This window comes from Schistocerca nitens, chromosome 7, assembly GCF_023898315.1.
Source record: "Schistocerca nitens isolate TAMUIC-IGC-003100 chromosome 7, iqSchNite1.1, whole genome shotgun sequence".
Classification (NCBI taxonomy): domain Eukaryota; kingdom Metazoa; phylum Arthropoda; class Insecta; order Orthoptera; family Acrididae; genus Schistocerca; species Schistocerca nitens.
In genome coordinates this window covers 194,179,345-194,193,512 of record NC_064620.1, presented here as the reverse complement: position 1 = coordinate 194,193,512, position 14,168 = coordinate 194,179,345, and the positions used below count along the sequence as shown (strand labels likewise).

The 14,168-nt window shown below is 42.0% G+C and overlaps 1 protein-coding gene across 1 annotated transcript in view; it reads right to left on the bottom strand.

The window, feature by feature from the left end:
* LOC126195185 (uncharacterized) overlaps positions 1–14,168 on the bottom strand; it is a 600,884-nt gene that overhangs the window by 341,097 nt on the left and 245,619 nt on the right. The window lies entirely within an intron of this gene.

Sequence of the window (14,168 nt, the reverse complement as noted above, 5' to 3'; positions counted from 1 at the left end):
CGAACCATTCGCTGCTCGGTGGCAATCAGTTTTCCGGATGCGTTTCCTACCTAACAGGTAGACGTGTGCCTTGCATAGGTCATATTTGAATTTCTTGCCATTGTCGGTAATGATGCATAATGGTACACCAAAACTGGCAATCTATCCCCGGAGAAAAGTAGTGGCGACATCTCGGCGGTGTATCGGACATGAAGAATACCTTCAGCCAGCAAGTGAATCGGTCCATGACAGTCAGACATAAGTACATCCCTCTGGAGCCGGCAACGGCCCACCGATGTCACTGTGACCATGTGCGAGCCGTTGATTAGACGGAACGAACGTGCAGAGGGCAGCATTAACATGATGAGAGTTACGCTCACAAGCCATCTACTGGTAGGCACAGGTCTTACTGTCCTTGTCAGTGTTAGGCCACACAAAAGATCTTTCCACCAACTGCGCTGCAGCGCCAACATCAGGATTAGACAAGTCGTATAGTGAAGCAACTGCTTGCTGTCGGAAACCTTGAGTCACCAAGGGTCGTGGCTTCGACGCAGAGCCTTTAACATACAAAATCAAGTTTTCTGGGAGACACTTGAGTAAGAAGCAACTAATGGAAAGATGGGCGAGTCAAGACACCTAGCAGTTCGTCGCCGGACGTAATACACCTAGCGCCTTGTAATCGATTGCCTTTGAGACCACACAGCGAGATAGAGAGCAACTATTAGGATATTAAGTTCTCTCTCAGTGTGGACGATATTTGATGTAAACTGTCCTATGAAGTTCAGATGACGAAGGTGGCGTGGAGTCGCTTTGTCTGGCCGTTGATGAAATGCATTTGTCAACGGTTGGCGGTCCGTGACGAGAGTGAGGAGTGTGCCTTCGACCACCTGAAGGAGATAGCTTTTTCCCATAGAATGCCAAAGGTTGTAACTGATCGTTCATCTGTGTGGTCCCTACTGTCGTCGCTGACACATTAGCTATTAAGGTGGGTAGCGCTTGTTAGATAGGCTGTGCCAACAGAGCGGCCTAGGCGACTGGAGACATTACACTGTTGAAAGCTGTCTCGTATTCACCACTCTGTCACCATACTTTTTTTTTTTTACTCATTAGTCTTCTGACTGTGTTCATGCGGCACACTACGAATTTCTCTTCTGATTCAATCTCTTCATCACAGAATACCGCTTGCAACCTACGATCTCAATTATTTTCTCGATGTATTCCGATCTCTGTCTTCCTTTACAGTTTCTGCCCTCTGCAGTTCTCTCTAGTATCATCGAAGTCAGTCATTCCCTGATATCTTAACGAACGTCCTATCATCCTGCCCTTTCTCACTGTCGGTGTTTTCCACATATTCCTTTCCTCTCCGATTCTGTGCTGAACCTCTACATTCCTTACCGTAACAGTCCACCAATTTCCAACGTTCGTCTGTAGCATCAAGTCTCAAATGCTTCGGTTCTCTTTCTGTTTCGGTTGTCCCACAGTCCATATTTCACTACCATATAATTCTGTGCTCAAAACGTACATTCTCAGAAACTTCTTCCTCAAATTAAGGCCTATTTTTGATACTTGTGGAACTCTCTTCACCAGAAATCCCGTTTTCGCCAGTACTAATCTGCTTTCGATCTCCGTCAATGACTGGATATTTTGCTGTCTAGTTAGTTGAATTCTTTAACTTGGTCTACTTCGTGACCATCAGTCCTGTCGTTAAGTTTCTAACTATTTTGATTTCTACTACTTCTCATTACTGTCAGCTTTTTCAATTTACTCTCCGTCCATTCCTGTACTCATTAGATTGTTCATTCTATTTAGCATATTGTGTAATTCTTCTTCAGTTTCTCTCAGGATAGCATTTTCATCAGTGAATCATATCGCCGGCCGCGGTGGTCTAGCGGTTCTAGGCGCGCAGTCCGGAACCGTGCGACTGCTACGGTCGCAGGTTCGAATCCTGCCTCGGGCATGGATGTGTGTGATGTCCTTAGGTTAGTTAGGTTTAAGTAGTTCTAAGTTCTAGGGGACTGATGACCACAGCAGTTGAGTCCCATAGTACTCAGAGCCATTTTTTTGAATCATATCATTGATATCTCCCCTCCTTGTATTACAATTCCACTCCTGAACCTCTATTTTATTTCCATCATTGCAGATTGAACAGTAGGGGTGAAAGATTACAGCCTTGTTTTATACACATTTTTATCTGACCACTTCGTTCTTGGTCGTCCACTCTTACTATTCCTTCTTGGCTCTTGTACGTATTGTATATCACCCAGCTCTCTTTATAGATTACCCCTATTTTTCTCTAAATTTCGAACATCCTGCACCATTTTACATTGACGAACATTTGTCCTGGTCGACAGATTCCATGAACGTGTCGCGATTTTCCTTTAGTTTTGCTTTCATTATCAACTGCATCGTCAGAATTGCCTCTCTGGTGCCTTTACCTTTCCTAAAGTCAAACTGATCGTCATCTAACATAACCTGAATTTTCTTTTCCATTCTTTTGTGTATTACTCTTGTCAGCATCTTGGCTGCATGAGCTGTTAAGCTGATTGTGCGATAATTCTCGCACTTGTGAGCTCTTGCAGTCATCGGAACTGTGAGAATGATATTTTTCCGAAAGTCATGCGCTATGTCGCCAGACTCATACATGCTATACACAAACGTTAATAGTCGTTTTGTTGCCACTTCCCCCAACGATTTTAGATACTCTGATGATACTTTGTCTAGCCATTCTGCCTTATTTAGTTTTAACTCCTCCAAAACTTTCTTAAACTCTAATAGTGGATCCCCTATTTGTTCTCAATCGACTCCTGTTTCTTCTTCTATTACATACCTACTCACAGAGGCCTTCAGTGTACTCTCTTCACCTTTATGCTCTTTTATCTGCATTTAACTATGGAATTACCACTGCCTTCTTAATGTTAGGTCTCTTGCCTTTAATTTCACCGAAGCTTGTTTTCACGTAAAAATATGCTGAGTCTCTCCTACAAAATTTTTTTTTTTTCAATTTCTTCATATTTTTTATGGAGTCATTTCGTCTTAGCTTACCTGCGCTTCCTATTTATTTCTTTCCTCATCGACTTGTATTTCTGTATGCCTGAATTTCCCTGACCGTTTTTGTATTTCCTTCTTTCATCGATCAGCTAAATTATTTCTTCTTTCACCCATGGTCCCTTCGCAATTACCTTCTTTTTACCTTTGTGTTTCTTTTCAACGTCCCTGGTTCCCCATTTTAGAGATGTCCATTTCTCTCCACCTGTACTCTCTACTGAACTATTACTTTTTGTTCCATCAGTACCCTTAGAGAACTTCGAATATATCTCGTCATTCCTTAGTACTTCCATTTGTATTGATACTTTCTGACTAATCTCTTAAACTTCTAACTACTCTTCATCAGTACTACAATGTGATGTGACTCTATACCTGCTCCTGGGTACGCCTTGCAATCCAGTATCTGATTTTGGAATTGCTGTCCGACCGTGATGAAATGTAACTGAAATTATTCCTATCACTCGGCCTTTTCCTAGTATACCTCCTCCTCTTGTGATTCTACAACAGAGTATTCGCTATTACTAGCCGAAATTTTTTACATAACTCAATTAGTTTTTCCCGTCTCTCATTCCTTGTCCTAAGCCCATTCTCCTGTAACCTTTTCTTCTACTCCTGCATTCCAGTCCCCCATCTCGTTTTATGTACTGTGTTACCATTTCAGTATCCTCATATACTTTCTCTGTCTCCTCGTCTTCGGCTTGCGACGTAGGCATGTGTACCTGAACTATCATTGTCAGCGTTAATTTGCTGTCGATTCTGATAGGAACAACCCTATCACTGAATTGTTTACAGTGACACACTCTATGCCGTATCTTCCTATTCACAACTAATCTACTCCCGCTATAACATTTTCTATTGCTGTTGATATTACTCTATACTCATCTGACGAGAAATCTTTTTCTTCTTTTCATTTGATTTCGCTGACCCCTACCATATCTAGACTGAGGCTTTTCATTTCCTTTTTCCGATTTCGTAGCATCCCTACCAGATTCAAGCATCTGACATTCCATGCTCCGACTAGTAGAAAGTATTCCTTCCGTTGGTTATGTACGCTTTTTCTCATTATCATCTCGCCCTCGGCAGTGTCCTCCCATAGATCAATATTGGGCCATTCCGGATTCTTTGGCCAATGGAGAGGTCATCATGTAACTTTTTTAATTACAGGCCACATGTCCTGTGGATAAAGGTTATGTGGGTTTGATGCAGTGGTTTCCATTGCCTTCTACATCCTCATGCCGTTGATCATTGCTGATTCTTCCGCTTTTGGAGGCAGTGTCCCACCCCGAGGTCAAGAGAGTGCCCTGAACCTTTGTATGCTGCTCCGACTTATCAGGCCGTTAGCCGAAGGAGAATGACTTATTATGTCACAAGTCTTCGGCCACCAATGTTGACTGGCAGCCAGAATTTAAGCAGTGTGACGAGGGGGGGGGGGCGAGGGGAGGGAGGGGGGCGTCGAACCCGGGTCCGAAGACGTTTCGACTGCTAATCAAAGACTACCATTATACCATAGGTGCACTTCGTCTGTTACCTAGTCAGTGCGAACCGTGTAGGACATCGTTCACCAACGGGGGGCCAATAACGCCCAGTTCCGCACACAACGACAATACAACTTTATGAGGCCTAGAAAATACCGAAATTCGCGAACAGCCACCAGTCGTGGATAATTAACTATGTTTCTACTTTCTCTTATGGGTGCAAAATTACCTGCGAATTGATTGTGCAGCCCAGAAGGTGAACTTCCGAAGCTCCAAAGATACATTTAGAGGGGTTGACAAGAAGTACATGTGAACGAAGGCGTTTGAATACTGGCATAGATGTTCCAGATGCTTGGCTTTGGAACTGGACATACCTAATACATCATCATTGTACACATAACAGAAGTTGAAGTCTTTCGTCACTTCGTCTATGAAACGCTGGAAGCTTTGCGTAGCAGTAAACAACTCGAATTGCATTCTTGTAAACTCGAAGAGACCAGACGGGGTGGGGACAGCGGTTTCAGTTATATCGTCTGAGTCCATTAGTACTTGATAATATGAGTAAACGATGCCCAAGGCAAACTGTATAGATTAAACATGAAGTCCTCAATGTATGGTTCAGTGTATCGATCCGCAATTTTTCTTGCACTTAGCTGAACATAAACACCGCACGTACGCCATCCACTGTTCTTACGCAAGACATGTAACGGTGACACTCAGCTGCTACTTGACGTTCTTCAGAGACCCTGCGCAAGCATAGAAGAGAACTCTAGCTTAGCTACTCTCCACTTATCAGGTGTCAAGCAGGTTGGTAGGGCATGGATCGGCGATTCGGGAGTTGTGAGGATGTATGCACTATCTGATGGCATACAGATGTTAGGGTCGGTAGTTGTCTGGTGATATCTTGAAACTGCTTAAGAAATTCGACGTAGGGCGAGTCACCATTGATCATTCGAACAACAGTACCATCAATACAACGAACACTAACTCGACTGGACAGATTGCTAGTGGTAACAAGTAGTCGACCATGTCTGAGATCGGGTAATAGGCCAGCAAACGACGGAAAATCGGCTTCTTTTGTCGAATGTTTCTCATTCGCTACGATAGATAGCCATTCGAAATTTTGGACATTGGCCTAGGTTTAGCGTGCATGTCACTCGACCGTTAGGAGCGAAGAGGTAAGAACCTTCACAGTTACGGCGAGGTAGACTAGCGGCTGCATAGAAAGATACATCAAAAAATGGTATCCTCCGAAAACTGGAGTTTGGTGTGGTAATCTGCGACGAACAATCGACGGCTGCGGTTCGGAAAGCCAGTCGCCGCCATCACTGAACTTCAGTCACGTTTCCCATCTCGCATGGCGATGTACATTTCAGTGCTATACGCCCAAAACTTCTGTGGTACCAACAGATCTTAAATGGGGGCGATCAGTTACCTTTTCCCGGTGAAAACGACGACGCTGTCGCAGTAGAGCGAGTTGCATGGTGAAGTTCGTAATCTGCGCCTGTAATGAAGGTAGACCCGACTCCGAGGGTGAACTGGCAACTGCTACTGTTCGAGGCAGGAACACTTCCAGGTCTCAATCGCCTACTGTGAGGATCTTCCGCTTCGTCTGGGGGGGGGGGGGGGAGACGCGACAGCCAGATATTCCTCAGCATATCTTCACTGACGCCATTGCTCGCTAGTGTTCGTAACCGGCCCAGAAACTGCTGGGGAGTTCGGTCTCCTAACTCCTCTTTTCACAGTAACTTTTCAAGTCATTTTGCTTCAGATTGCTACATTTGCATAATCAGAGCGTTCTTGGGAGCAGTATATCGGTCAGCGCTCGGCAGTAAGACCAAGATATCCGGTATCTCGACAGATACGTCTTCATTGAAGGTGGTTACGCCGTAACTGTACTTGGTTTCGTCCGCTCAGAAATTGCCTTCCGAGTTGCGTGAACGATAAGATGGGGTTTGCACCCAAAAACGAGGTGATTTGATAGCGACACTAACGACTCGAGCGCTCGGGGACACGTCGACGGGTAGAGCCAAGTCCGACACTGCTGTATTGTTCCATGTGGACAGCGCGCGGTCCGGTCGACGGAGTAGACCGGCTCTTGACGTTCGAAGGACGTCGATGATGTACTACGAGGATGACGCGCCGCGCTGTTGGCGTGTTACTTTGAGCTTGATGTACGACATGGCGAGTTTACAATGTTGGTTGCCATCGGAATGCCAGGCATGGTCACCAAAAATGTAAAGACCAGTGTGATATTGACTTTGAAACAACATTTATTGTCTGGCGTGTTCCCAAAACGCAATCTGAGATATTTCTACAAACATCAAATTTCCACAACGGTATAAATACGTTAAACAAAGGATAAATATAAGGTCAGAGATATTGCATCTAAATGAAATCACTGCACAGTGATGCACTACAACTGCCTCTAAAATAATTTAATTGAAATTAGACGTTTATATGTGCAGTTGACAATGACACAAATACAGAGGCAGCCTCTAGCGGCGCGAAATGTCAACATGTTTTCTAGTGGCTCTGGCTAAGTCTCAGTTCAGCAGCGCTTTTAAATCAGTGATGTGCTCTGTGTGATTTGTAATATGGGACTGATGCACTTGCCGAAACATTTTGTAAATACCGCTTTTAACTTTGAACATATTGTGTACACTGGTTTAGTTGCCTGTGAATTTTACATCAACCGTCCATCTGATTCAGAATACAGTACATTTAGTTCTCAAATTCACCACTGTACTGAGGTGTGTGTAAAGATAAGTATATGTGTCTTATTAATGACATGCACGCCGGCTCTTATAATGTAATATGTTTATCTATACTGTTCATAGGTCAGAAGATGATAACTCTGTTCGCCGAAACTGGTAATCTTAAATAAAGCTTGTACAACTGCGATCGCGACTGAGAAATTGTCTTTGTTAAAGTTAACCATCCCTCAGTGATACAAAAGCCCGTAACAGGGAAAGGTGATGCCGATGCCATAAAATCTGGACTATGGAACAATGGAAGAATCGAACAATGTCATTTGCTTGGGTGAGTGTTGTTTCACAGTGTTTACAAGTTCTGGCCGAGTTTAGGCCCAAAGAGTAAAACATGGCAGGTTTCATTGGTGGTTTGGGCAAACATATCGAGAGCACACGGTTAACTCTGCGAGGATATATTACTGCTAAGAATTATGTGGACATTTAGGCTAATCAGGTACATCCCATGGTACAGTTTTTGTTCCCAAGTGGTGATGTGTTCGAAGAAGACATCGTCCCTGTTCACAGAGCTCACGTAATCCCGGACTAGTTTTGGGAACTTACAGAAGAATAGCCCTGTCTTTTCTGGCCACCACAGATTTTAATATTATTGAAGCTCTGTTGTCTAATTTGGACAGAAGTTTGTGTGATTGCTATTCACCTCCATCATTGATAGCGGAACTTGTCACTATTTTGAAGGATGAATGGTATTAGATTCCCTAGAAAACCCAGGACCTATATGAATCCATTCCGAAACGACTGGAAGCTGTTTTGAGTACCAACTATTTTCTTAAATGGTATTACGCTTGGTTATGTGTTCTGTTTGTGGGGTATTAACACTTGTGTCCGCTTCCTGTAGAAATTTTGCCTTGTCAGAGACCGAAAGCTGAGAAGTTTGGAATCGGGTGTAGGTAAAAATATAAACGCTCTTAGCAGAACATGTGTGTTTGAGTGTGTGTGTGTGTGTGTGTGTGTGTGTGTGTCAGTGAGAGAGTGAGAGAGAGGGAGGGAGACAGAGAGAGAGAGAGAGAGAGAGAGCAGGAGAGAAAGGGGAGGGAGACAGTGGAAGAGAGAGAGAGAGAGAGAGAGAGAGAGAGAGAGAGCAGGAGAGAAAGGGGAGGGAGACAGTGGAAGAGAGAGAGAGAGAGAGAGAGAGACAGTTGGAAGGTTTGGTAAGGGGTCTTATGATCGCCATGACACGCCTCTCGTATACGTCTGGTCACCCATTTAAAACTGGTCATCACCTGCGGAGACTGGAGCGTGGACAGTAGACCACAGTAACAGAGAAATTGTAATTCCTCCACCGCCCCCTCCCCCCCCCCCCCAATGCGCGGCTTTTAGTTACACCTCTGGGAGATGAATACGAGAAGTATAACTATATTAGCTTGTCTCTGATGCGGTCTGTGAATGGCGTCAAGAGTAGATACCGTAGTTTCGCACAGTGTATGTGTTATTTTCGACTGATGTACTGGAGTTATCGGAAACTTCTGACAGTGGAACCGGATCTTCTAAAATCGATAATGTAAAGTAAAATAATCAGATCTCTACAGTATAATCTAAGGAGCCAGTGTTCATATGACATTAAAATATGAATGCGTGTCCCTCAAAACCATTGGAACAACTGTTAGGCTAAAAGTGTCGTAAATTGCAGGCACTATGAGGTCTGCAGGGTGTAAAAGGTAACTGTTAACATACCATTGGAAATGACGAGAGGAACAACTTCATACAGAACTCTTGTGCTCTATCAAGCTGGGAAACAGCCTCAAATCGTCGCACGAAGGCCATCTAAGCTAGAGTGCGATCGGCGCGCGAGATTCTGGAAATCGTCTTTTTTTCTATGCCAGTTGCATCGTCGATCTTAATTGTTTGTAGCTCATTTATTTTCTCGTAGAAATCGTCCCCGAATATTAGGCACTTTGGTTATTAGTCTTATAAATTCAAAGACTGTCCTTTTAGTGTAAATTTTACCTCAAAATTAACGTAATTTTGGCAGTTTACAATTAATAATAAATTAAATCGTTTTGTATGACACCGTAGTGCCTGTATTGGTAAGAAGAAAGCTGCAATGTTCCTTCGGACACGAATGCGTTCTCGAAGCAACATTGCATTGTTGTTCTTAACAACACAAACAGTGCAATATCGCAATTATCCGCCGATACCAGGTAGCGACTGTCAATTAAAATATCCTCCCAGTACTGGAATTACTTAATGTATGTACCAGTACAGGTTTTGCCCTAGGAACGACGACGCATGGAAGCTTATGTCGGGCCGTGAGTCGTGCACGAGTAGCCAAAGCGATTAAGGCGACCGCTCGCGTAAAGCGAGAAATTCGGGTTCGAGTCCAGGTCTGGCATAAACTTTCATTGACTTCATTCGCTTGTACACCAGATGGTTGTTGGTATTCGCAACTGTACAATTCATGTAAATCCTATGTCCCTGTTCTTCTCACTACGAGGCTACCGCGCTTTAACGGGTTAAATTTAGATAAAATTGTAAACATAATTTTTTTTTTCGTAGCGTTTACGAAAGTCATTTTCTCTCGTAACCCTTACGGGAAAATTTAGGTTATTATGATGATCGACATAACAATTTTCAAAACTCTGTCGGACTAAGCTGGAAGCGTAAGAGGGTGAGAGGATATTTAAAATGTCGCGCGGATCGCACTTGCTGTAGATTAAGTGGCTTTCGTCGTCATCATCATCATCAACATCATCACCTTCCAAGGATTAGGTGTCGTAATCACCTGTTCTTGCGTCTGTCACCCATCTATCCGTCTCTTACGAGCTCTGCATAGTTCTGTCTTTCCAATCGGCAGACAATTTATTATCTTTTTTGGCAATCTGTTTTCTGTCAGATTGTCAACGTGATCCCTCCACTTCATTCTATTTTATCTTTTCACTAACTGAAAATATTTTTAAATCTGATCTCATTATTTCATTCCTTATTTTATCCAGTTTATTAAATACCTCATGAACTTCGTCTCTCCTGCTTGTATACGTGACCTTCTTTTATGTTACTGTCCATGATTCGGAACAATGCACAAGTGTGGGTGCACCCATAACTATATAAAATTTCATTTGTGTTTATTTCCTTCTTTCTCATTCCTAATTTCTTCCAGTTGTTCCGCAGATAGCTTAACATTTATTATCCTTCTTCACAATGTCTTTGTCATAGTCGAAACTAATCTCACATCCTAGATTGCTGAAATGGGATACGTGTTCTAAAACTTACTTATTTTATATTATTTTCAGTCTAACTGGATTCTTTCCTCTGAAGTCCATTATCGTTGTCTTATTTGCATATGTAGTTAAGTTGTAATAGATAGCAATTAGGTTCAATCCAAATAATGATCTTTCTAAATTACATTCTGTTTTCTACACATTTATCTAGTTATCAGTACATAAGATTATTTAGAGGTACGCTGGATCCTGTTTTAATTCCTAAGAGTATTTCATTTTCTCACTTCATGCCTAAGTCGTCAGTACATAAATTAAGTAAAGTGGGTGATAGACTGCACCCTTGTCGAACACCTCCAGTAACTAAAATTTCATCTGAAATTTCCGAACCCAAACTTCCAAATATTTTACTCTTTGTGATACTAGTAAGTTGTCTAGGAGAACAATTTATGTCTAATATTTTCCACAAAAGGTGACTTTTTCTCTTATCAGAGGCTTTCTCAACATCAATAAATGGCTTTTATAGGCTGATTCGAGATTCTTTCCATGCTTGATATACAACAAGCACCCTATATTAAATTGTTCGTCTCGACTTTCCCTACGACTACGTGGTACATAGTAAATAGTTACTGTTTACACCCTGCATAGGCTGGACCTATGGGGCGGGCACTATGGGAGAAAATTTGTATTATCTAATGTGTAACAAGAACATTTTAGAACAGTTTCTTTCTTCAAGGTCCATAATGTTGCTCTAAGGTTTACTATTTAGTTGTCTAAAATTTCACAACCAAGTTTATGATGTTATGGACTGACGAGACAAAAAATTAAAAGTTTTCAAAATGGTTCAAATGGCTCTGAGCACTATGGGACTCAACTGCTGAGGTCATTAGTCCCCTAGAACTTAGAACTAGTTAAACCTAACTAACCTAAGGACATCACAAACATCCATGCCCGAGGCAGGATTCGAACCTGCGACCGGAGCGGTCTTGCGGTTCCAGACTGCAGCGCCTTTAACCGCACGGCCACTTCGGCCGGCAAAAGTTTTCATTTCACTCAGGTATTGAATTTGCTTTATTAAGACTGCTATGAAAAACCACAGTTTAAAGAAAAAAGACAGAGAAAAAGGAACATTAACTTGAGATCCATATCAATGCATAAATCAGTGTTTCGAATTTAAAATAATTTGTGGGAAGTGTAAGCAATCATATTTTAATTAAATGCCAGATAAAGAAAGAAATTTAGAAAACAAGCAAATTTTAAATACATTTGAATTATCAATGATTAAGCGCAGTAGCCGGCCGGGGTGGCCGAGCGGTTCTAGGCGCTTTGGTCCGGAACCGCGCGACCGCTACGGTCGCAGGTTCGAATCCTGCCTCGGCCTTGGTTGTGTATGATGTCTTTAGGTTATTTAGGTTTAAGTAGTTCTAAGTTCTAGGGGACTGATGACCTCAGATGTTAAGTCCCATAGCGCTCAGAGCCATTTGAACCATTTTTGATATGTGTCAGACAGCCTGAATTTTATACAAATCTGCAGGGGTTGGACAAAAATATAGACACGCCGCGGGAAACGCATGCTTGAACATAAATGCTGATGCATATAAACCCGAGGGTTGCACTACTGTATTTGACCAAGAATGGCAACTGTGCAATGGCCTGAATAGTTTGCAAGCGTCAGTAGTGGTCGGAACAATGTTCTCTATAGTTGTCAGCACATTCTGTACTTGGGCATATTGTAGGTACTATTATTATGGGTGCTTTAGCAACCAAGATATCTGAAGCGTTTGGTGTTTCAAGAAGCACCATGTCAAAGACATACAGCACATAGGGAAAGCGGAAAACATCATCTAGTAAGTCATAACGTGGACGAGAGGGGGGCTATGAGGGAAGGGATTTAATCAATTGGTTGAGGATGCTTGTAGGTCTGGAAAGACGGATGCGTAAGGAGATCTAGGGTACTTAGATTTCTATAACGTTTGGAGTGGTAAAATATTGGGGATACGGAGATGCGTGTAATGTTGGCAAAGGAGAGTATGCGATGAATAGAACCATTTAGCACAGTAGTTCGTCAGCGAATAAAGTTACTGGAAATAACTATCCACATGTTCAAGACTTAATAATAAGCATAAAGTGACAGAATTAAAAAGAAATAAACGAAATAAAATACGACTCCTGGTTTGGATGAAATGAGAGAAGAGAGAAATCGGCTTTCCGCGAAATTAATTTCACTTCAGCCTGTAGGGTTTCCTTTATCCATTCTTTAATAAGTCTTACTGAATTACCCAAACGACGTTATACGGGCTTGTCCACTGAAAAATTCTACTGAAGAAGCCCAGACTAAATATTAACGAGCACGTATTTTACAATTATAAAAGAATCCGCATAACTTTATTAAAGCGGAAACTTGCTTTTACTTTAAAATTTTGTGTTGCGGACCCCTTTTCGATGCAGGTAGATAGGCTGCATCCTACACAGCCTACATCCAAATGCCTCCGTATGGGGGCTGTCTACAAGAATTTGCACAGACGTATGTAATATGTTGTGTAGCAGGTTGTACTCTCTAGAAGGCACAGAGAGTGTAAGAAGAGAAGTTTGGCAACAAGCGTGAACTAACTGTAAGGTATTCATTCTTGAAGACAGAATCGTAAAGAAACTAAATCAATTACAAATAAAGGCATTCAGTCATAATATGTGATTTTTATTTCTATACATCTGCAGCTGCTTTGTCAGTTTACATCACTTTTCGTATATAGGCTGCTACTTATCGGTTCCCAATACAGGTTAGTAGTTTTTGAGGTCAGTATGAGTAGAGGTGTTTATATAAACAGACAACATCATATTTGTGTACAAAATTGAAACGACCACTTTAAACAAATTTCAAACAGCCATCGCAGTTTGATTTTTTTTCAGAAATATGCTGTGAGACTAAAGTGAGTATATATACGAGTGTATAGATATGTCTACACCCACATGCTTAAAAAATACGGAAATCCCACGGCAAACACGCCGTTGGCAGCCCACATTCAAAAAATTGTTTAAACTGAACAATCAGTTAAAGAGGAGCCCCAAGGGCTCGAAATGTACAGAATATTGGAATAAAATCCACGATTTGTGACTGGGGAACTGTTTGTTATCTATTTTGCGAAAGGATAAGAAACTGAAGCACCACTGACAGCAGTGAATAAAATCAAGAAACTAAGTACTTTAAGTCGCAGGCAGGTGGCCTAAATACCCGATACAAAAATTTTCACGCAATGAAGTTTGTAGATATATAACGTTTTGGTCACGATTCATTGCGGAGCACCCGCCAAAGTTACTGCAAAATCACACTTCGCAAAACACAATATGGAGAGTACTGGCGAATCAGCAGTTTACAGCCCCATCGTAGACAGCACGTCCAAGCTAAAGGGTCAAATGCTTTTCAACTCAGAGGTCTGTTTTGTCAATGTGTAATGATACACGGAAACTGCAAAAAGCACATTGACTAGTGTACTGCCTCAGAAGGTTTTCGCACTATGTTCCTGGAGAGCTCAGTGACGTTAGGTGAATTTATGTTATTCTTACATAATGCCTTGAATATATTAGATTCCTCTCGTTCTTCATATTTTAAGTTTTCAAGCCAAAGGCTGAATTTGTTAAAACCAAGCTTCTCCATATTTCATCTCCAAGACGTTTTTCTCTCCACACAGTTTCCGCCTTCTCCTCTCTTCATCACAAATTCTTTGATTTCCGAGATGTATCTCTCT